This window comes from Ambystoma mexicanum, chromosome 6p (assembly GCF_040938575.1).
Source record: "Ambystoma mexicanum isolate Mex_15411 chromosome 6p, UKY_AmexF1_1, whole genome shotgun sequence".
In the NCBI taxonomy this organism is placed as follows: Eukaryota; Metazoa; Chordata; class Amphibia; order Caudata; family Ambystomatidae; genus Ambystoma; species Ambystoma mexicanum.
In genome coordinates, this window is record NC_090935.1 from 233,218,415 (window position 1) to 233,243,257 (window position 24,843).

The window sequence follows — 24,843 nt, forward strand, 5'->3', positions numbered from 1 at the left end:
GAGACATCCAGGCACAGCTTGGTGAACACTGGCTCGCAGGCCAGTTTTGTATTGCAATTACATCACAATTACGACACAGATTGGGCCCTTCTCTGGAAACATATCACTGTCTATGATTTGGTTTTGAGTGGTAGTTCCCTCATAGCGGTCCCTATAGAGGTTAGATCACTGGTCCTGCCATGTCAGGTGTCAGGCCTGAACCATCCCTGAAAAAGTGCTCCTTCTAAATGTTACAGTATGTGGACCCAATGATTGGCTGATGACCACGGCTACACACCCCAAGGGCTAAAAGATGTGATTGGTTGAGCAGCTAGCCCCCAGGTCTGCGACTCAAGTTGGTTCTCAGCTCGGAGTGTACCTGTTTAAGGTGACATGTGCAACAATGTGTCTGCATCATAACTGCATGTGAACCACTATGATCATGAGAGTGCTCCTTTCCCATCGTTCAACTTCAGCACTGGTTCTAACAACTTTGTTGCCAGCCACTGTCTGGCTTGTGAGACCTCTGCTCTTCCCAGCCGATGGTTCTTGGTTCCTCATCAGCTCTGCTGTACCATATGTCCAGAGACCGTGTTTGTGAGCTTCTAGAGCTCTGAATTAGTCTGAATTTAAGGAGAAATATTTGTGTCTGCCGCGCTGGTGTTACTTCAGTTCAGAGGAATTAATGTCATTTGCAACAGTGTGACCTTGGCAGTCGTCCTGCGCCACACATAGCAGCTCTCTGGTTCGCTCTGCATTCAGCTTAGCTTCAGCTTTCTGAGATCGTTGTGGCTTACTGTGATTTCTTGAGCCATAGTCTAGTTTCTACTGTATGTGCTTTTCCATAGTATCCATAGGTTAGTGGGTTCTGGCTTTGCTGGGTCCCTCGAGTGTTCCCGTATTTGTACAGGGTTATTTACATGTGAGCATCTGCAAGCATTTACACAAGATCTTCTTGCGGTTTCTGTGTTGCTGCGACAAGCTAGTGACAAAATAATAAACGTGTAGGCAGTATGTGCATGTCTCTGTCCTCTAACTTATAGAAATGTACACATGTGTTCTTCGTGTGTTTAGGTGCGTGATTGTGTCCCGATGTGCGGATGATACGTGTGCTTCATGTCTAGTGCTACTATGTCATGTTGTCTCTAACAACTGGATGCGTGGCTTCTTAGCTCTTTTAGTCAAGACTGTCGATGGAGTTATCTTCGGTTGCATCCAGTTGGTCTTCGTCCACCTTGGATAATGTTCATAATGCTCTTGGGTTATAAGGTCGTGTGGGATGTTTTTACCCATGCATCCAAGCCCTACAATAAAACTGTGCAGTACTGGCATGGAAAACATCATGATGGCCAGAACTCCCCAGAGAGTGCACAGGGAAAACATGAAGAATAGGCTGCCACCCATTTTTGCCTATGTTGTGAGCACAGGAGGGCACTGCCTAAAACCACCAGTGGGCTACACACACAGTAGCCTGAAACCATTGGGAATGGCAATGCTGATTGCCAAAAAAAGCAACTCAGAAGTGTGGGGAATTCATTTTCTTAATCCCAAAAATGGTTGCATTACCAGTACTCACCACTATCAGAAAGCCGGCGTTTTTAAAACCACCAGACTTTTGTGTAAAACTGAACAAATGAAACAAAACCAGACCAAGGAAAGACTTGCTAAGAGGTGGATACAATGTAAAACTATATTCTGAAATGACTTGAAGGAAGTAATTATTTAATGTATATGTAAAAATTATAAGTGATTTAAACTGGGAACAAAAAGTGACATTTAGCTGAAACCTGGCTTAATGAAACTGGATTCTGCCTGACAACTACCCCCGACAGGAGTTGAAACTGAATCAACAGCTGTGTTCCCTGCCAGAACTGGCTGCATCCTGAGGTCACATGGCCCTGTTGATTGAAAGGGGAGTGGCAGCTGGGGACTACAGGGAGTTGAACAAAGGCCTGTCCTGGACTCAGGCAAATGTTATATTGGGGGCGTCGTAAAAGTGGCTTCCTCTTAGGGGAAACTGGGAGGGGCAGTGCCTCTGCTAGCAGCTGAGCTTGAGTTATTCCACCCTGTGATGTGGGAAGCCACAATCCTTTTTGACCAGGGCATGATTTTAAAAAGATAGATAACTCATAGTGCAGACTTGTCAGAATTATATAAGTAATATCATTATTTTTGTGATTTTTCTGTGAACATTTTGAGAGGCGTTAGGACCCTTTGGTGTATTCTGGGGGGTTGCTAGCGGAAAATAGGGTCTCACTCCAAATGTCTGCATGTTAGAAATCTGACACTTCATCAATTAATGTCCATACTCCTTGCGCACATGTGTGTAATTTTGGGTAAATGTCCGATATTGCAAAACCAGTTAAAAAACGCAAAATGTTGTCATTTTTGAATGCAAGCCCCCAGGAAGATCAGAGGCGGACAAACATGGACCATAAGGAATATATAATGTGCACATGTAATTTCAACAAATTGTATATCTGGGAAGGATGTATTTGAATCAAATATAGATTTGTGGGCAAACTGACCAGGGGAGGATCCTCTGACGCATAAACAGACTTCATCATGCTCACAATCCATTTCCTTCCCCCAATCAAGGGAGAGAGGAGGAATTGGCCAATGATAAGTGAGAGGGGCAGGTTTAGTTATGACCAACGCCCACACCCACTTTCCTAAACACATAAAAAGAGACTGCTGGGGCAGGTAGAGAGATTCAATTCCATTTGCTGTGGAGCATGCTGACCGACGACTTCACACCCAGAGATCCAGACTTCAAATCCATCAATCTCCAAAGACCAGAACTTTACTTCAGAACTTAAAGCAAGGGCCTAAACACACAAACTGAGAACTCTTCTCAGCAGGCCTCATCAACCTTAAAATCATTTGCGAAGTATTCCACAGCCGGGCGAGCTGTTTGAATTCTTTTGCCAAGAACAATTGCCAGAGACCAGACCAGAGATCCAGAGTGACCCAGACCGCTGTGCGCAGAACCAGAGAGCTGACCCGGATCACTGTGAAGTGCCGAGACCAGAACCGGAGTCCAGTCCAAAACCGACCAGATCCGTGGCGAGGCCTATTTCAAATTTATATTGTGAGTACCTAGCAGAACTGTGCAGAACCAATCTCTTAGTTAAAATAATCTAATCCAAACTATTTTAACCTAAGTAGAACATCCTCCTAGAAATCGTGTCACCTGTCAATTCTGAAGCTGCAAGTTGTCACCTGTCATTTTGAGTTTACTTTAAATCCGAAAAACTACCTTTATTTAATCGCCCGTATCTCTGGAACCGTTTGGGCTAGGAACAAAATTTAACTTTCCTCTGAAAGCTTGGAATCTCAGCTTTCCAACGAACCTAGAACCGACTTCCTTATAGTTTTGCCGTAATCATGATTCACGCACTCGCGAATTTTGCCGCGATTTGCGATTTGGCCTGATTTCTTTACCTGTAAAAAGATAGCAGCTTTTTGCTTTCCTCTGCTACAAATTTGTTTGTCTCTTAATAACCATCCCTGAATCATTGCTAAAGTGAGCCTGAGCTCATCCCAAGTATCCCTCACTCACCCTGAACCTCCTAAAGGGAATTAAAAGCATTTTCAGCATATTTCTCACTTCATTGCCACCACATTCAAAGCACTTGGGCCTGTGTTTTAAAACTCATACCGGTTTTCTCTAAGCTTGCTGGGGTGGGAATTGAATTTCATATTGTATTTGATTGCATTCCTGAGAACTGTGTGTGTTACTTCCATCTCCTTCCATTTCTTACATTGCATAGGGGAGGGGGGTGAATTGCCAGAGAAAAAGTGATTATCTTATCTTTTGCTAAAATCATATCAAGTATTTCTGTACTGCATTTTATTCCTCATTGCTTTTCCCTTGAAATCATAAAAGTATTTTTGCTACTTTATCCATCCTATACTTACTCCTCATTGATTATAAAGAAGTGTGCTAGTGTCAGATTACCCATTGTTGATTAACATTATATTTATAAGGGCGATATCGATTATTAATTTATTATAAAAGCGTGGTATCTATATTTTGTTTATTTCTCAAATAAACCTTTTAAACTTGCAAAACAGAACTACTTCTTGGCTCAGTGGGGTCAGGGGGATTCTAAGAGAGGGGTGTTATATAGGTGTAGTCATCCAGAACTCATGAACTGGACATAAAGATATATCAATAATGGTTTCCATTCAGTATTCCAGACTAGGCATTGACTTAGCTGTAGTGTTGAATTGAATCCTCTTACAGTCGACAGAGGGGGTATCTTTCACTATACCTGTCCATAATAGGCGCAGTGGGGATTGGTGTGAGCTCGTACAATTGGCAGCCATATTGTCTTTGTTTTTTTTCCGGTTTGAGTATTTTGCGCGTGGGGGAAAAAGGCCGGATTTCAACCTGCCCTCTTCACTCTTTTTTGAGCTGCTCAATGAGACTTTCTTGTTTGAACTCTAACGTGTTGCTCTGTTGCACTTTAGTTTCTAATTGTTTAAACTGTTGCTGGGCTTCATTCAAAATCTCAGCCTGGTTCTGCACAGTGCCCACAGTATTCTGATGTCGTTCTTCCAGTATCAGCAAATGGAAGTACATATATGCTATGAGTTAAGCCATTTTAGTATGCTCGTCTTTAGTAGTTTGTGTCAAATAAAAGTCTGTTAGACCTTGATGCAATAGACCATTATCCTGCCACATGTCAACATTTGAAGAGGTAACCTCCTGCATCATTCTGGCTTGCCACATTTCATGTTCTTACTCTACCCATTCACCTTTCATAAATAATTTGGATAGGAGGTGCTTCCTGGCCATATAGATTTCTACGGTGCTCATTCTGAAATGTGTTCTGCAACCTTATATAATCTCTATGCAGGGGCAAAATCTCAAACCATTCCTGCTTGGTTTCTACTTACAATGTCAACTCAAAAACAATACTGTTCAATCTATACACCGCCCTAGAAACCAGGGTACAAGTCTGAGTGGCACCTTAACAATGCAAACACAACGTTCTATCCACTACAATGCAAATACACCCAAATGAATAGTCTGATGCTACTGCAAAAGTTCACAAATGAAAACTCCCAGACAATTCCTGGCCATGAGCCCCTAACTTTGTAATGGTTTATTGGGCGGTCACTCTCAAGCCAGGGAGTTTCTCCCCCCCAATCAAGGTGGCACACAACACAGCGCTTAGCAGATTTAATTTTAGTCATGCCTCCAACCTCTATAATAGCATTCAGCAGAAACCCTCTGTACCACCAATGAGCTAGGAACCAGTCTGGTGAATAGTAATACATTTAAAATGTTACTACAATGAATATTTAAATCAATACATTAATCACAAATGCAAATTACTGGCATCAATTGACTGACATGTGCTTCTTAATAGATTTGAAATAAAAAAAACACATCATTGGACATCAAATAGGAAATGTTTAAAACAAATACATTAATTGCCTGGGTTATCTCAATGCTCTTCTCTCTGAGCAACCCCCACCCCCAGGCATCAATTATATATTACCCCTTAGTTTGAAGGCAAGGTACAGGAGTGAGAAAATAATATGAATTTCATTTTTCGTTTTGGCTTTTTATTTGAAATGCAAGGTTTTGGAAATTAACACAATGGGACAATAGTTTAGGAAACACACTTTCACAGGGAACGCAGGGTGTTGGTATTTTCATTTTGGGGACACTAGCACATTCAAATGAGTGGCAGGGTTAACCAATAACATTATAGACTAGAGTAATTTACTGTGCACTGGGATAATCTTTGTAAATTTCGAATTTTGACAAAAAACATAGCCCAGTGGTAGCTAGCCGTATGGGAATTAATAAATTACATTTTTAGACAAATATGCTAAGGGTATAATGCTTTTAGCCCCCTTACAATAATGGAAAAGCACCCACTAATGAAAAGGAATGGGTTAAAACAGACAGCTTCCTCTCACATCTCCGGTTAAAATGTATATGTTTTTTTTTTTCTAAGGGGATTCATTAAGTTATATTTTTGGTCAATATGGTCAGGGTCTACACAGATTTGCCTCCCCCCACCTACTAATGGACAGAGATTTTGGCAGGTAGTTCCCCACACAATTGATAGCTTTGGGATATATCTACTTAGATGGGAGATGTCAGTTCTTAGCTCAGGAGGCCAGCCAGACTTTAGATCCTCTTTCAGGAATAGGTAAGCAGCTCACACCTCTAGTCTCTATTCACAGCAAGGTCCCTTCAGACAGATCAGATTTTAGGCCTCTCTATCAAATAGGACTCCCAGTTTCCAGGCAAACATCTCCAGCAAGTGCCTCAGGGTCTCCCGTCTATCTGCTCTCCTGGGTGTCAGCATTCCTTTTGTCAGCTCTCTGTTGTTGTCATTCTGCTCTTCCCCTTTTTTCTTCTGTACCTTTTACATTGTAAACTAATATTATATAGCAGTGATGACACTTACATATTATGAATATTCCCACGCTATGGATTGGACATCTCTCTTTCTCCCTTTCCCACTAATCCACCCACTGCCAGCTGATAGGGCAAGGAGTTTAGAGGACTATATTATAGATAATGGGAGAGGAGGAAGATGAATCATTTCAAAATTACATGTTTTTGCATGTTTTTTTTTTACATAAAATCTCACTACATGGCAACTACCCTCATTTTCCATATAACTGCATGAACATATATATTTTTGAATTATATATGTTATGGCGAATCAGGGAATACTAATTTTATTTTGGCATCACCTACCTGGGAGGAGCTATCATTTTTTGTGATTTGCTGCTGAGCCAAAACAGTGAAAAATATGTGACTTCACAATTCAAACATTAATTTCACAATCTATCACCTCAACAACTTTCAAATTCCTCTGAATTATGCGAAGGTCAGGTTCCTGGTTTTCTTCCTAACTCCAATTCTATATATCACACAGGGTTAATATTCATAGAGGATGGACAGACGTTTTATTCCCTTTAGTATGAGTCCTGGATGAGCTTACTGGGATGCACAATTCTCTTTGTATTCAAGAAAGGGGGCCAATGTTCAATCAATAGCAGTGAATACCTATGGAAGGTTGCAGTTTCATATTCCCAACAAAACCTCTCATGATTTTCATTTCTTACCATTCACATGTGACCTGAACATCTGCTTATCAGTAGATGCCTGTTTCTGCACAGTGTTTGAAGATCCATTAAGGCTCTGAGATGCCATTATTTGGGATCGAGTCAGACCTAAAAGTAAATTTCTGTTGGCTGGCTTATCTGCAACCTCCACAATTCTCATCTAATTCTTTATATATTTTTGTATTTTAAACTGAAAACCAGGCCTGTTTTACTAGTGGGCCTCAGCCAAAGGTCTGGAGGTCACAGTTCCAGATACATAGCAGTTCAGTGGGGAGAGCAGCAGCAACCAGTTACATGCAGAATTCTGAGAAAGATAGTGTTTTAAATCAAAAAGATGTGTTTTAACATGTAACATTTGGTATTTCACCTGGGCCTGTTGTTCATAACCACAACCTTTCTTTAATACGATATTTGAACAGATACAAGATCACTTTTGGTATTATTTATCCATTGGCCACAGTTAACACAGGAAACTATTGTTCACTTCAACAAGTAGGCCTTTCAGTTTAAATGTCAGTTTATTTGTGGAAAGTGTCTTTCTCCGCATCAAATGAAATAGGCCACTTGGCTTCACTTTCTAAATGTAAGGCACAATTCTTCTTTTTTTATTTTTCAAATGCACAGCATTTCAATGTATCTTTTCCCATGTGTACTGCTGTAGATTTGAACCTGTAAAAATGTGCATTTTCCCAGTTTACACAAAGTCAGCATCTGCACACCACTGGTCTGTATTTTTACCCGACATGGAAAAGGCTCATCCATCTACAAGGGAGTAGCTAGCCATCTGGAGAGAAATGGCAGCAGCCACACAAGTGTTCCCGCTCAGCTGGTGTTCACACAGGCTCTACACAAATACCATATAACATAACAGAACAGAACATTAATGCCTTAGTGAGATATCTCCTGACCTATTGATCTCCTTCATCCCAGCAGTACCACACTCTCATTCCTTATAGCTGCTGCTTCAGGGAAAGTCTTCCCAACCCCAGTGTCCTCACAATGGATAGGAGTCACAAGTGGTAGGGTGGCGACTTCAATCAAGAGTACCCTGGTCCAAAAGCATCCAACCTCCAACTGTCAAGAACTGAAAGCTTTACTACATTTTGCTCCACAACTGCTTTCAAAGCCATCCAAGGAAGGGCATGCAATGAAGTAGCAACATGCTACTTAAACTGCCAGGGGAATATACTTCTGTGGAAGATAATTCCCACAGAATCGGTCAATGGGGATAGCTTGAATCACTGACTGCATCATATCTCGCAGGGAAGGAGAATATGCATGCAGATTGCTCCTGCCTTCGCTTTACCAACAGCTGTGTCATATTTGTGGTATCCATAGGTAGACCTGTTTGCCTCCAAACACAGCCAACTACTAAGGTTTGTGTCAAATCTCCCATGTCCCAGGCTTTAGAAGGTGGACACACTCTCATTTCGATGACCCTGAGTGGATGCTGTATGTGTTCCCTCCCATTTCCAACACCTAGAGGAGAGTGAGAGAAGATATCAGTATCAGTGTGGAGAGATGCTTGTGTGTAGAGTTATACATTGAGATCCAGGTTCATGTGATAGCAAGAAGTGAAAGATGAGCGTGATAAGATTCAAAGTGGTCAGTGAAGTGGGAAGACTTGTTGCAAAGGGATTTGTGCATTCTGAGGCCAAGTGAAAGAGCAATAGGTGGTTGGGGGAAAGGAGCAGGTGATGTTTGGTAGCAAGGGGATGAATTAGGTAGGAGATGTGGGAGAATGGAGACTAGTGTTTGAGGGGAACGGGTGCAGGAGGTATGGAGGGGGCAGATTGAGGCATGAGTTACCCTGAGTTGGGACTGAAGGCTACAAGAGAAAGGGAAAGGAGAAGAGTGAGAAGAAGGAGGAACGGATCAAAGCCAAGGTGCACTATGGGAGGGTAAAGCAATAGTTAAACTTTAACAAAACATAGATCAATACATTAAGTGCTGGACAGAACTGATTACCTTGAATAATAGAAAAACTAGGAGACCTAGGTATAGAATCTTGTTTAGGTGACCAGACAAAGCTAGACCATAAATGAAGCACTAACCAAACACTACCACTGGGAAAGTGCAAACCAAATCACAAAACGGGAGATGAAAAAATTCAATTCATATCCTAAATTTAATAGAACATTCTCATTTAATTTAATAAAGTATATCATAAGAATTCTAATAACTCCTAATGTGTAATCAAACATTGAAGTCATAAAGTACAATTCATGGAAAGAGTTAATACATGATTGTCAAAAACAATTATTCAAAACAATAAGCAACACATCTAGACCCATACAATTCACCAATCACTCCATTCATACTAAACTCATACATATCTACAATTCATACCACACAAACAATGGTGAAAAACATAGACTATACATAAACGCAGGTAAACTGATTGCACAACTGATTGCACAAGATATTATAGCACCATGTTCAAATTCTAGTAAGTGGCAAGAACTATATTGCTAGAATATCATTAGAATGTCCTAACATTAGAGACCTTCAAAAAGTCATATTAATTGACAATTTTAGCCACATCAATGGTGGACAATTTAGAAAACCGTCATGTTTCTTTCCATCTTCATGATTAAGTTAATTGTGTGGAAATTCATCAGGGTGACTTAAGAATTGAAGTCATCAATGAACGATGGTGCTGGAGTGTTGCAAAGTTCAATAGGCCAGTCTCGTCCTGATACCTAAACAAGAAATGGAAGGGACAGAGATTACTCATCTCAAATCGAATGATTTTGGGAGTTCAGTATAAATCTGTAACATGCTCAATAAATGAGCGTGAATACAAGGTCACATGACCTGTAGAAAACACCAACAATGGGTCACAAGCAGCTAATGAAAGGACCAACAGGGTATGGTGACTAAATATATTAGGTACCACCCCTCTGTACAGTGCAAGCGAGTGAATACCAGAGTGAGAACTGGTGAAAAGCAAGCAATCCGCATATAGTTGGTAATTCTAAGCAGGACACCCAGGGTGCCCATAGGTAACCATGGCTGGTCAGAACCCACAGAGAAGATAATATGCTTTTAGCAGAAGTGATCTGGAATACTATAAAGAATGTTAATTACATAATACAGTAGCTCTGAGACTAAGGTCAATGTAACACTTACTCTGCTGTATACCAAAGCGTGGCATACACCCCAATAGTTGGATCAGACAATTCAGACCAAATGCAATGTAACCAAGCAGAGATCCTGTAAAAGTGTGCCCTATAGAAATGAAGCATAAGATCAAATCAAATATGACAAATGCTAAATCAAAAACCAAATACATGGGCTCAAAGGATATATCTAGTCATATAGAAATTAATTAATAGAATGAGGAAAAGAAAAGAAAACGAGAACCGAACACCATAAAAACTTACTTGGATGGATAGGTGTCGGCAAAACCTTGTGTAGCAGTTTAAATTATGACGTACATCATCACATTGCCGGGGCCACATGTGTGGATGCAGAGATGGTCTTAATAGAAATATCTGTCACAAGTTATTTAAAGCATCTGACAAATGTATCCGTACGAATAAACGTTGTTAGCAATTTAGACAGCCTGTAAGTGTATGTGCTATATAGATACACATAAACTCAAGCACGAGTGACCTTGAATAATAGCCATGTGTTGTACAAAATTACATGTAGTTTATTTTTGCTCAAAATTCATTGATAACATTTGGCAATCTCTAATACTGAAAAGAGAAACATGTAAGTTTTAATGCAAATCGTTCAATTTGTTTCCACTAATAGATACGTACGATGTTCATCAGGCACACCCATTTGTAACCATGTTCACACTTAAAATCAATACATTCAATATATACCAGCCCTTTGATTGAATTAAGGCTTCCCATTAACAAAACCATTAACATATTCCCATACACCCCATTATTCTAACAATGGGCCTCATTACGACCCTGGCGGAAAGTGACTGACCGGACCGCAACAGCGTAAATAGCGTTTCCGCCATTGCACGAAGGAGCAAAGTGCGGCCAATCACGACCCATCGGGCACGAGCATTACGCCATGGCGGAATCCGAAAGGCTGCGATGGCGGAAATGACCCCAAAACGGCCCTTACCGCCGCCGTACGCTGCACCAGGTGCAATACCGCCACCCATCTTAGCGGTCACCGTAATGAGCGGTAACCGTAACGAGCGTGCACCGCAAATTACGGCCACCGTAAATATACGGAAACGGAAGTAAAAGCATGTGGCCGGAACGGGAAACAGCACGCCGCACAACTATAAAATCCGAATCCCAACACAACCATAAAAAATCCGACCCTGACACACATCCCAACCCGTTAGCAACCCCAGCTAAAAAAATAAATATGGGAAAGGTAGCCAAGAAAGCGTGTGACCGCAAGCGGCAGGTACACTTCTCCCGAGAGGAACTGACCGTGCTCACCGAGACCCTCCAGGAAAATTCCGCCGTCGTCTTCTCCAGTCAAATGACCAGGACGGCCCTTGCCAACAAGAAGGCCATATGGGCCCTGGTGGCACAGCGCGTAAGTGCGGTGGGGACAACACCCCGCACGCCACAGCAATGTCGCAAGCGGTGGGACGACCTGCGGATCCGCGTACGCAGCATACTTTCTGCGAACAGGAACATCGCCACAGCTACCGGGGGGGGTTCAGAGTCGCCCATCAAGTTGACCCCCTGGGAGGAAATCTGCGCCTCCACCATAGGAATGGAGAGCATAGAGGGAGTCGGAGGGATGGAGAAAGGAGTGCCGACATCCGGAGAATCAGGTAGGTTGGCCAAGAGAAACAATGCGAAATCCACAAACCACGAACATGTGCAGTACCATGTGACCCCATAGTGCAATACATACTTTGCCCTGACAGCGCCCTCTAAAAGTCAGAATGAACAAACAAATCAATCAAGAAGCCATAAACAACCCCTACATGTGCAGCATGCACCCCCTAACTGCAGGCAGCCAAATGAATGCATCCTCAATCCACACGAAAATGAGACCACCTCCAAGGCCCAGTCCCAAATCAGCCACATGTACCACCCCAATGCATTTGATACGTTGCCATTCCAAATCCGACAGACCCATAACTAACGCTCGCCCCTCTTTACTCCACCACAGGGTCCGATACCAACGACGAGCTGCAGGACACCCCTACCAGCACGCCTGCAAAGAGGGCCAGGACCAACGTCCCAAGAGCCTCCACCTCAGGTGCAAGGATCAAGACACGGCAGCAGCAGGAATCAAGTGGCAGCACACTGGAGGGGACTGCAACAGGCACCCCAGCAGCCAGCAAGTCCACAACCCCAGCACCACAGGTCCCCCCAAAGAACGTATCTGATGGCACTGCCTCTGGTGGTAGCAGCACCATAGGTGACACAGCTGTCATGCCAGCATGCTCCGACACGGAAAACAGTGCTGGCGACGTAGGTACCATCCATGACCTTTCCCAATCCCCCTGCATGTTCCATCCCCTACACCATGACGAAACCACGCAGGGGCACCCTGAAGACGACGACTGGCCAACCCCCACAAGTCCTGTGCCAAGGCAACATGTGTTGAGCAGCCCCCCTGTCACACCACCGCAAATGTCCAGGGCCCAGCAGAGGCAACAGTCCCTCGACCTGCTGATCGAGCAACAGCAGGAAGCGTCCACGCTACTCAAGGACCATGCAAATGAATGCGGGGGTTCCAGGGCAGCCATGGAAACATCCACCGAGACACTCAGGGCACAGATAGAGAAAAGTAGTGAGAGCCTCAGGGGAGAAATGGAGAGAAGCACCGAGAGCCTGAGAGCACAAATGGAGAAAAGCACCGAGAGCCTGAGGGGGGAACTGCATGCGACGTCCAAAGACGTTTGTGCTGAACTTGCTGCTGTGCGCCGTGTGCTCTCGGAGCTCTCACAAACCCTCAGAGACATGCATGGACGCGAGCAGGCAGAGACATCATCCGTGGCAAGTTCCGTCCAGGGCAGCCCCCAACGCAGATCTGGCAGGAACCTGCGCTCCACGGGCAGGGGTGCCCCTGATACCCGTAGAGGGGGCTTGCAATAGCGTCTACCCACGGACAGCATGCATATTTGGACACTGGTGTTGGGGGGGGAGGTAGTAGGGTGGAGTGGGTGTGTTGGGCTTCACTGGGTGGCGGGTCCATAGGGTGTATAAATCAAATCACATCAACAATACAGCACCTCATTATCATCCAATGACATGTGTGGACATTGATATTTGCGTACGAGGCCTTCATAGGCGTACAGTCCACAATGTGCCTGTACTACACACACACAGTGCCACAGGTCCCCTTTCCGTGTAATAGGCACCATGCGTGGTTGCTAGAAGCATGCATCTATGATGCTCTGTCGGATTGCACGTACATCCTGTGCCTCATGGACTCCTTGAGGTGCCTCCACATCCCCACCCTCATCACCATCATCATCTTCAGGTGCATGCAGTACAGCGTCAGGGGGCATGGGCACATTCCTACGTATGCACATGTTGTGCAGCATGACACATGCCATGACCATCTTAGAAACCTTCTCATGGCTGTACATGAGTGCCCCGCCAGACCTGCTGAGGCTGCGGAAACGAGCCTTCAGTAGGCCGAATGCCTGTTCAATGACCACACGGGTACGTGAGTGGGCATGGTTGTAGTCCTCCTCATGCTCGTTCTGTGGGTTCCGGATTGGTGTAAGGAGCCATCTCTTCAGTGGATACCCGGCATCACCTGTATGAGACGAATTAAGGGTGTCAGTGGAATGATAGTGCTAAGTTGCCCCCCCCCCCCTGCAAGGTCATTGACGCATCAAATGGGCCACGATGTCATGCATGGAATGAGACTCACCGAGTAGCCAGGATCTGTGCCCTGCGTGTCGCTCCATGTAGCGTGGTATTCTTGTGTTCCTCAGGACCATAGAATCATGGGTAGATCCTGGAAATCTGGCACAACAATGCGTAAAGATCTTGTTGGAGTCACACACCATTTGCACATTGATTGAATGAAATTGTTTCCGGTTGCGGTACTGGACCTCCATGGCATGTGGGACAACCAATTCTACATGGGTGCAGTCGATGGCACCAATGCAACCCGGGATGCCGCCAAGTGCATGGAATCCCACTTTAGCGTTGGTAATCTCCTGGTACGTGCGTGGTAGTGTGATGTGGTCGTCGGCGTGCTTCAGGAGGGCATCGTGCACTTGGAAGAGTGTCCGTGAGAACAGTGGCTGTGAAATGCCATGCAACTGTCCCACTGTGTGCTGGTAGGTGCCTGTGGCCAGGAAGTGGAGTGCAGACACCACCTTCAGTAGGGGTGGGATGGCGGTTGGGCTATCTATCATGCTCACGAGGTCAGCATGTGTCATGTCCACAATGGCGATTATGGTGTCCCGGTCCAAACGGTAGAGGGTGTGGATCTGCTCAGCAGTGAGGTTGAACGGATCGGCTCGGAGGCGTGGGATTGCGGGCCGCCTGCGTGGTGGTAGTGGCAGTGCTTGTGGGCCTTGCTGACCCTGCCTTGCCCTCCTCCTCCTCCTTCTCCTCCGTCTCCCCTGTGCGCCCGGTTGTTGTACCTGTTGTTGTTCGTCGTCTTCTTGTAGTTGTAGCACTTGCAGTGCTATCTGGTACCCCAGGCCCAACATCGCTAGTCCTGCCGGTAGCATTTTGGAGTGGGAGTGGTTGTGGGAGGGGTTTGGGTCTGCAATATATGTGCTGTCGGCCTGTATGGCCTCCACCTGTGCTGATTGAATGAATCTGTGGCAGATGCAATCCCTTCTGGCCGAGCACGTCCCGCACGTAAGGCTGAATTTGGCCGCATGGCATCTTGGGATTTGAATCATGTATCAAATCCCGATGGCAGTGTGATGTACTTTGACTGATTTTCATGCTATGCTCCCATTGTTACACATGCTATGATTGCAGCCGCTTCCATACCTGTGAAGAGTCAGTGGTATGTAGGGCTCGATCGATGGCCGACCCTCATGCAGCACAGTAACGTACTTCACCGACGGGCGTGGCGTGCCATTTGTGATTGCAGCCAGTTAGCATCATGACACACAGCCGCACTACATTGATGTAATTGTGAATGCAAGCGTTCACAGAAGCCTTTTCGACGTAATGTTGCAAGTGAGGAATTCGAAGGCCAGCATTTTGGGTTTTGAAGTAGCGGCGAGGATACGCCCACAGGTCTGGCTGGAAATGTAACGTTCTATTGTAGTATGTCCTTGGGACATGGCCCATAACGAGCAGGCAATGAATGATATGAATTGAATGGGATGCGCAACAGCGTAGTGGACGATAAGGCAGGACGTTCCCAAATCCATCTTGCCTCACAACACTACAGATCCGGCCAGGGGCACAGTGGTTTTTGCGGACTGCATTACGCACAGACGCGATGGAAGTTTCACATATTATGTGAGTGAATATTCATGCGTTTTCATTGCGGGATGAGGGAATGATGTGTGGATGCATGGACTGATGATTCCGTTTAGGGTCTGCCATGTACATGGGTTTTTTGATTCACTCCCCTTCCCCTGCGTTATGTGATGCAAGGCTGCCATAGTGGGACATACGTCTATCTGCCCTTGTCGGATCCTCCCTGTCTCGACGCGCCTTCATACACTTGTGTCTAGGCACGTTACTAATCCCATGTCATGGGTTCTATCTTGACGGACGCATGCACAGTAACCGACGTTGACAATGGTGTATTTAGCTCGATTGGTTTCGTTATGATTCGATACTGATTTAGGGGTGTGTATATTCCTTTGGAGTGGGCTAGCATGCATATGGGTGTGGATTTGGTGTGTTGAATGAAGATTGTAATGCATCATGAGTCCCGTAATGCAATCGGTTGATTTGTGTTTCTTTTGGGTGACAGGTATCTCCTGCCCTATTGCAGATGCCATCTCTACGCCACTCCTCCAGATGGTTTTTACTCTCGACTCCTGCAGCTTCGGGTGAATCAGTGGAGCACCATTTCGATCATATGGGACGATCGCCAATGGGCCACATGCCCTTACGCTGTACTGGTGGCTAGGTGCAACATTTCGGCCTTTCAGCTCGACTAGTGCCTGCCTCATGGGACGGACCTGCGGTTCTTGCCGCTTCCATGGTGCCTTTTGGAACGTTGATGTAGGCCCTGTGTGCCATGATGGTACAGGGCGTCACACAAGTGGAAGCCGGTCAATTATTGCAGATGCAGCCCTCGGTGATGATGGTTGTTTTGGTGGTATTTTGCAAATTGCTGTGGGGCCTTTGTCATTTGGATGTGCATTTAAATTGTATTCCGATATTTGTCGTGTTGCGTTGTTCTTTGCAGGTGATGTGGCGAATTTCGCTTTGTGGCGGTATGTATTGCGTGATGATCTGCATTGTGTTCCGCCTTCTGAGTTGAGTTGCGTGGTACAGTACTGGCCGCGTTTGCCTACGTAGCACAGTATGGTCACGGATAGGGGCTGCCATTGTGACTGTTTACATGATGTGCTGTTCAGGGGCGGGGGATTGGCTTTTGGCCGACTGGTGCCTGTCAGCCAGGTCGATTGGTGGAATGATGGGTTGTTCAGAATGTGGCTGGTCACAGGTGACTGTGTTTGCGTGCGTTTGTTGGAGGGGGACTGGGGTCATGTCCATTGGAATAGCTTCTGTATTGATGCCATCTGTGCCCTGCAGCTCCCATCGGCCCCTCTTGGGATGTGCCTGGCTGCTCAGTCACTCTGCCGACTTGTGTGGTACATGCTTCTGCTGATGGTTGGTTTGTTTACTGGCATGAGTACAGGGCTGGTGCAATCCCCCTCAGGATGCTGTTTTGGATGTTGCCTTGCGCTGGTGGCAAGCGATGGGGGACTACTGTTGTTTTGTGTCATGTGTTCTTGATTTTCATTTTGATGTATTGTACCTTCACATGCCTGTGCTGCGTCAGTACGGCTATGGTGACATGCCGTACATGGATGCCCACTCACGGGGCGCTTTGAGCCCCTGCATGCTTTTCTACGTTGGCATGCATGGGTGAATTGTGGATTTCACTGGTTGCATAGTGTGAGTACATTGCGCCTGCCAGGAGTTGTGCAATGAGGCCAGGGAGTGGAGTACAGGCACTCAGTGGGCCATTTACGGTTGGTTCGCGTTGCCGTATTTCTCGCCATGGCGGAATGGTACTTTACGACGTGCTTGATGGCGTTCAGTACATGTCCGCTAGGGTCAGAATTCGCGTACCGTTGCGCCATGGCGGTGATTCCGGTTTTGCAAGGCGCGCGTGCGCGTACTTGGTGCAGTTAGCGTTGCCGTTCACTGCGGTGTCGCTAATGGCATCGTACTTTACGGTGACGGGTCATGATCGCAACGAGCGGTGTTCGATGGCGGTATTGCATTTCCGCCATCATTTTTCCATTTCCGCAAGGGTCGTAATGAGGCCCAATGTGTCTATTGTTTAACAACCCAATAGACATCGGCACGTGTTTCATCCAGACTTAGCAAGCTTTTTGCTCTGGCTCTCTGGTGCTAAAGCCTTCCTCAGGACAATGGTGGCTGCCTCACTGTGCCCCACCCTGTACACCGTTCTGTACTCATGGCCCTCTCACAGGTTGAGCTGTAGGCCCGGGATTCCGAGAATTACTTTCTCATTGTTCAGGCAACTGTATCACTTGGAAAAGGACCCAACTATTGTATGCGTAAGGTGTGGCTAAATCACTGACATCTCCTATTGCCTTGCTGTTGATGTGCTGGTAAAGCTGAGGAGATCAATGGACGTGGCTTTCTACTTCTCTTTCTTAAATTGCTGAATCCCCCTCTTCTATATGGTCTTTCAACACTATTTCTTGAACGGAAGCTGTACTCTCCTTTGAATCATGCACTATGATCTGCCAACTTAATGATTTCTTCACTTGCTTTGGTCTCTCCGGGCGTCTAAAGAAATAGGTAAGCGAAGACAGAGAAGAAATGATGCCACCTAAGAGCGAGTGCAGATAGCAGGGTCAGTGGTTGGCTGAGAAGAAGAAGGTCTACCTTTTGAAGGGGGCTAGAACGGGCTAGAATGAGATAGGTTTGTTTGTTTTATTCACTTATAATGCACACCAGACCCTGGGGTAAGAGGGCACTGCAGTACAGGATATATGCGAATCTTAAGATTACACAGTTGCATGAATACACAAAATTACAAATAATATATACAGGTAGTGAGAGTGATACAGTAGATTATATACAGATTATATACATGATATTGTACAGGATACAAGTAAAATGTCAGACGGGTGGTAAGGGACAGATGCACTGGCTAGTTAATCGATTGTTTCAGGTGTTTGATGTAGTTAGATCTGAATTTAAAGTAGGATTTCTCTTCCCGTACAGTATGAGGCAATAAATTCCATACTTGGGCCAGCCGGACGGGGAAGCTGGCACCTCCAGTCTTGGTAAGTTTAAATCTGGGAATGATCAATGTGTTGGCACTGGAGATTCTTCTGGGTCTGGAGGATCTTCTTTCTGCAAATCTATGAGTTAGGTAAGGCAGAGCCATGTTGTTGAGGGCTTTGTGAGTGAGGGAGGCTACTTTCAGTAGTATTTTATCATGGGTAGACAGCCAGTTGTTATTGTGCCTTATCTTGGAGATGTGTGCTCATCTAGGGATACCAAGGGCTGCTCTCAGTGCATTGTTTTGTAGAGTTTGAATACGGTGTATGATATGTTTGTTGGCCCCGATATATAGGGAATTGCAATAATGAAGTCTAGATAAAGCATGAGCTCTAGCTAGAATCATGCAGTTGTCTGATAAAATGTTTACTTGCTCTGATAAGCTGGCATGTGTAAGCTGTGGCCGAAGCCAGTGAGTTTACCTGTTTGTTGAAGGAAAGGATAGCATCTAGGTGGAAGCCAAGAGTTTTCACTTCGCTGGCAACCTTAATAGTATTCCTATCAATCTCAAATGCTAAATAGTTCTGGCCTAATTTTTTGAAATTGGAGTGATTGCCCAGAATGAATAACTCTGTTTTGTCATCATTCAGGCATAGACCGTGAGTAGCCATCCATGCCTGGATGATGAGATACACCCTGTTTACCAAGGCCAAATCCTCATTATAATCCCCAGAAAGCGGGAGGAGAATCTGAGTATCATCTGCATAATTAGTGTAGGTGATACCAAGAAGGTCCAGATCATCAAAGAGTGGCTAAGTAAATATGTTGTATAGAGTTGGGGAAACACAGGATCCCTGGGGCACACCACATGAGATGGGGATAGGGTCCGCCGCATCTGAGGGGGGAGAACATCCTCATGGTCCTTTGACTAAGGAATGATTCAACCCAGGTTATGGTTTCTTTAGAGAAGTGTGCCGCAGAATTAAGGTGGTCGCAAAGGAACTTGTGGTCAACAAGGTCGAATGCGGCCGAGAGATCCAAGAGTAGGAGCAGGGCTAGTTGACCTTTGTCCCTTAGCTCATCGATCTGAGCTTTCAGATCAATGAGAGCGGTCTTGGTTCCGTGTTGAGGGCGGAATCCAGACTGTCTTACACCTAAGAGCTTGTGGCATTCTAGGAATTGTTGGATTTGTGTGTAAGCGATTTTGCCTAAGATTTTTAATAGGAAGGGGACTGTCGTGATGAGGCGGAAGTTAGTGGGAATAAGGGGGTCTAAGAATTGTTTTTTTAGCAGCGCCAGTACCCAGGATTGTTTCAGGTTGGACGGTACAATGCCTGAAGTGAAGGAGGAGTTCACACGTTTAGTTATGAAGGGAGAGAGTTCTCTAGCGGCATCTTTTATAAGTTGTGCAGGGCACAGGCCGCCTAGGCAGTTGGAGGGCTTAAGAGAGAGGATGACTTTTTCCACTTCTCGGACGGATGTTTTTGCAAATCTAATTTGGGTGGTCATGTTTTGGTCCAAATGGGGGGTGGGTGGGTTGGTGTTGGTTATAAGAGGTTGATTAAGGGCTGCTTTTTTAACCGAGATTTTTTTTTGGAGCATGGTAACTTTGTTGGCCAGCGCTTGTTGTATCTCTGTACACCAGGCTTTGTCTTTTATACATGTATCTGTATTGGGAATAGGCGGCTCCCGTTCCTTTAATATAGCAAACAGCTCCCTCATGCTAGAGTTGGCTGAGGAGATGCGTTTGTTATATGAGTTGCGTTTGGCCAAGATAATTTCCTTCTTGAATTGTAAGGAGATTTCTATGAGTTTGTTTTTATGGTCATCTGATGGGGTGAGTCTTCAATTGGATTTGCAACTTCTTTTGAGTTGACGGAGATCTTTCAGCTCGGGGGTGATCCATTTGTTGTGGTGGGCTTTAGGTTTACTGGGTCTACATTTTAGTGGGGCAACGTTGTCGAGGGTGATTTGTATAATTTTGTTGTATTCCTCTACGAGGATCTTTGGGCCAAGGTGTTCATTGAGTTGGTTGAGGGTGGGTGGAATGGCAGGAATTACTTTATCCTTGGTGATATTATTTTTGTTCCTGGTATGGCATGAAGGTGCTGCAGGATTAGGCCTAGTTGTGTAGATAGTAGGTTATCAAGTAGTGGTCTGTCCATAGTTGTGGGGAGATGGAGGTAACGGAAGCGGAGCAGTTATGTTCCGTTAGCTAGTCAAGGGTTCTCCCTTTGTTATGGGTGGGTTCCATAATTTTTTGAGTAAGCCCTAATTCAGTGAGGATATTAGCCACATTGGCAGTCTGCTTGTCTGAGGGGTCATTACAGCCTAAATTGAAGTCTCCAAGAATCAGAAGTTGAGTGGAGGTTTTTTGAGATTCGTAGAAAGTAGGCAGTTAATGTCTTCTTCAAAGGTGCCCACAGTGCCGGGAGGCCTGTATATAAGATGAATAGTCAGGGTCTGGGAGTTGTAAAGTGGGATTTTGATGGAGCATACTTCGCAGGAGTTTAGTTCTGCAGTAGTGGTAGTTCTCATGTTAAGGCTAGTTTTGGCAATGATGGCAATGCCGCCACCACGCATGTTGTTTCTATCTTGTCTCAAGATGGTGTAGCCATCAGGGATAGCTAAAGATAAGAGGGGTCCGGCTGCCTTGTGCAACCAGGTCTCTGTAATGGCAAGGAAGTCCAGCTCATTAGCCAGTATAAGTTCATAGATGTCAGTTGCATGTGCTGTTAGGGATCTGGTATTTATTAATCCCCCTTTGAGTGGAGGGGCTGAGGTGGTAGTTTTAGTTTGATTAGCTTTGTTAGGGGTATATGGTAATGACCTAGTTGTACGAAAAGTACTGGTTTGTTGGGCGATGGTTCTTTTGTTGGTGGCAGGAAGGGATCTAATTGGCGGCTCGTGTAGTCTGGCTCTCAGTCTGGAGTTTCTGGTGGGCGGATAACAAGGTAGGCTTAGTGGTTCGCTGGTAGATCTAGTCCTAGATCCATTGATGTGATCGACTAGCTCCATAGTGGTGTAGTGGGTGGTGGCTGTGTGGGTGGTGTTGTGGAAGGTCTTGGTAGTGGAGTGGAGGGTAGTATCTGAGGTAGGACAGGATAGGAGTAGTAGATGGGTATAATCCCAAAGGAGGAGTCTAATGATGCTCATGGTGTATTAGAGAGTGTTTTAGCGCTTGTGGGCATGGACTCAGGAGTGCGTGTGTGGGCTTAATGCAGAAATCACAAGTGAGGCACAAAGGTGCTAAGAGCAATAATCAAAGGTGAGGCACAAATGGGCTGAATGCAACAGTCACAGGTGAGGCACAAATGTGCTGAATGCAACAATCACAAGTGAGGCACAAATGGGCTAAAATCAATAATCACAGGTGAGGCACAGATGGGCTAGAAACAATAATCAAAAGTGAGGCACAAAGGTGCTAAGAGCAATAATCACAGGTGAGGCAAAAATGGGCTGAATGCAACAGTCACAGGTGAGGCCCAAATGGGCTGAATGCAACAATCAAAAGTGAGGCACAAAGGTGCTAAAAGCAATAATCACAGGTGATACATAGATGGGCAACAAACAATAATCGAAAGTGAGGCACAAAAGGTGCTAAAAGCAATAATCACAGGTGAGGCACAAATGGGCTGAATGCAACAATCACAAGTGGGGCACAGATGGGCTAGAAACAATCAAACATGAGGTACAAAGGTGCTAAAAGCAACAGTCACTAGTGAGGCACAAATGGGCTGAGTGCGATAGTCAGATAATAGTGCGCAAATGCACTTGGTAGATGAAAATGTTGGTAGGTCCAAGTAATTGCATGTGTCTTAGGGTACATAAAGTGGCTACTAGGGTATTGTAGTAGCTGAGGTACAAATAGCAATTGCAGACTAGTGCACAATGATCGTGGATTTCAAAGGGTGCGCAACCGACACGTTCCGCTCAATTAATACAGTTGAGACAGTGGGCCTCATTACAAATCAGGCGGTCCGGAAATAACAGTGGCGGTAAACCCGCCGCCACCGTTGTTTCTGGACCACCTGATCCCGACTCCTGCAGGCGGGAGGTGATGTACCCGCCAGGTTTGACCTGCCGGGTTTAACACTGCCCGCCTGCAGGCAGACGAGGAAACACTGGCAGCATTACAAGATGCTGCCGGTGTTTCCATGATCCCCATTCCCATTGAGTCCTATAGGACTCAATGGGAATGGGGGTTAACACCATTCCGCCTCTGTGATTCCCGGAAAACCGGGGTTGTAATGCCCCGGTAATTGTGGGAATCAAGGAGGCGGAATGGTAATACGAGTCCGGCGGTAACCAGGTGGTTTTACCACCTCGGTTACCGCCGGACTCGCAATGAGGCCCAGTGACTGCATCGTTAGCATAGGGGCCATATGGTTGCAGAATTGACAGAGTGGCGCAGAATAAGGTGATAGTAACATCATGACTTGGTATGCTGGCCTCGCTCAGGTGACTTTAAGACAGATGTAGAGAGCAGACCATAGAGAGCGCGTACGAGGGCATAAGGACCAGCATTCATGACTAGGGAATGGGCGACATAAATGTAAGGTCTGGCTAACAATTACATACAAAGATACCTTGGTTATTGTGGATCTGGACGGGGTGGCGCAGGATGGTCCTGTCTCTTGATTTTTGGCTTCGGTGGTGGGGGGGGTGTCGGAGAGTCAGAGAGCGTAAACAAGCGCAAACAGGGGCAAACAGGTTCGAATGGCCTTATGAGGCCTTCGGATGGCCGCCGGCTCATCCGCCTGCTGGCGGATGTTCGTGTTCAAATAATTACACGGACGCGCGTTGCCTAGCAACGTGGAGGCGTCTTAGCCTCGTTTTCATCCCGCATCGCACCTGATATTTTGTGGCTGTAGGATGTCGGCACGTGTGGTTTGGAGGCGAGATCGGGGCACATGGACGTCAGGGGGGGGCAGTGGGTTGCCCAGGCAAGGCAGGATGTGGTCAAAGCTATTGACTGCTGTTGCAGGGGGGCAGGTTGCCGCTCGGATGCGGCATGCCCCTCACCATCTGGCCATGCAGGGTCCTCTTCCTTGTTGGGTGTGGGGGCTCCTGCCCTCTCCACAAGTGGGGTATAGGCAAAGACAGTTAACAGGCTCAAAACTATAATGTTCCTTGGCCCTGTGGATAAACAGATGCTCTGCGGTGAATAGATAGAGATGGGGTGGAAGAGGTAGAAGGATCCCTATGTGAGGAAGCAGGTGTCCCTTGATGGGTAAGGTTGGGGAAATGCAGGCTTGAGCAGGGTTCTGGCCCTAAACCCCAACAGGGAGTTATCCTTTAATGATTTAAACCTTTAGCTGCAGACGCCCAGGTTGACTCAATAAGAGAGACAATGCATCACATTTTGAGTATAGGAATGAATTGATGAATCTCCCAGGATGAAAACTCCTCAGATGCATAATTATTCAAAAATGATAAACTTGATACTTTCATATACTTAATCAACAATACAAACTGATCCAGTTTTTGTTTCACTTTCAAACGTGGCAAGAAATGACATAGAAATCGTCAACAAAATTGAACATACCATTGGTACACTGGATGGTTAATTATGTATCCGTGCCTAAAACCGCACATAAATAAACTAGCCAGGCAAGGGCTACATTATACGCCATAGAGTCGAATGTGTCTAAAACAATTATGCTGAAAATAAAAAATAGTTAAAATTTAAAATAAATGTCGGTAAATCAATTAAAAATGCATGATTTACCACTTTAACTTCTTGGCTAACCAATGTGTACCTGATCGCTTCAATACTTCCTTAATACTCATTTATAGATTTTCCTAAATCAATTATCACCAAAATTACATCATTTTGTATATTAATCTCTCCAATGTATGAATCAAATCAGTTGTATCTTGAACATAGGTCGGGGTGTGTTGACCTATTGCCCCACCACCACCCTCCCTGAGATGTAGTTATTAAAGATGATGTGTGGGTGTGACAGGGCCTTACGTGGTTCAATGATGAAGAAAAATAAACAAACATGGAAGAAATACTAAACCAGAGGGTAAGAGCTTTTCTTCTAACTGGTTTGGAAGGGTAGTAGGTAGTGTGGCATTAATTAAGAACTGTGATGAGGGAGACTAGGACTAAGATTTCTGGTAATTCAGCCGTTTACAGGGTGAGGATGAAAAAGTCAAACATTCAGTGTGGAAGGTTTTCCTGACAACATACCTATTTTCCTTTTCAGCATCATCAATATACAAGTCTGAATAACTACTACGTGCACAGTTTGTTTCCTCCTCTTTATGACTGCACGTAGTGGGTCTAGATGTACCCAACCCCGTATACAGCTCTAACCAACAGTTCATGAGACTAACTCTGTAACAGGATATGCTTCTGTAGTAGTGACCTCTTTATCATGAAAGTAATGTTTCCTGTAGACTTGCTGTGGCATGTATGCTGTATATATTG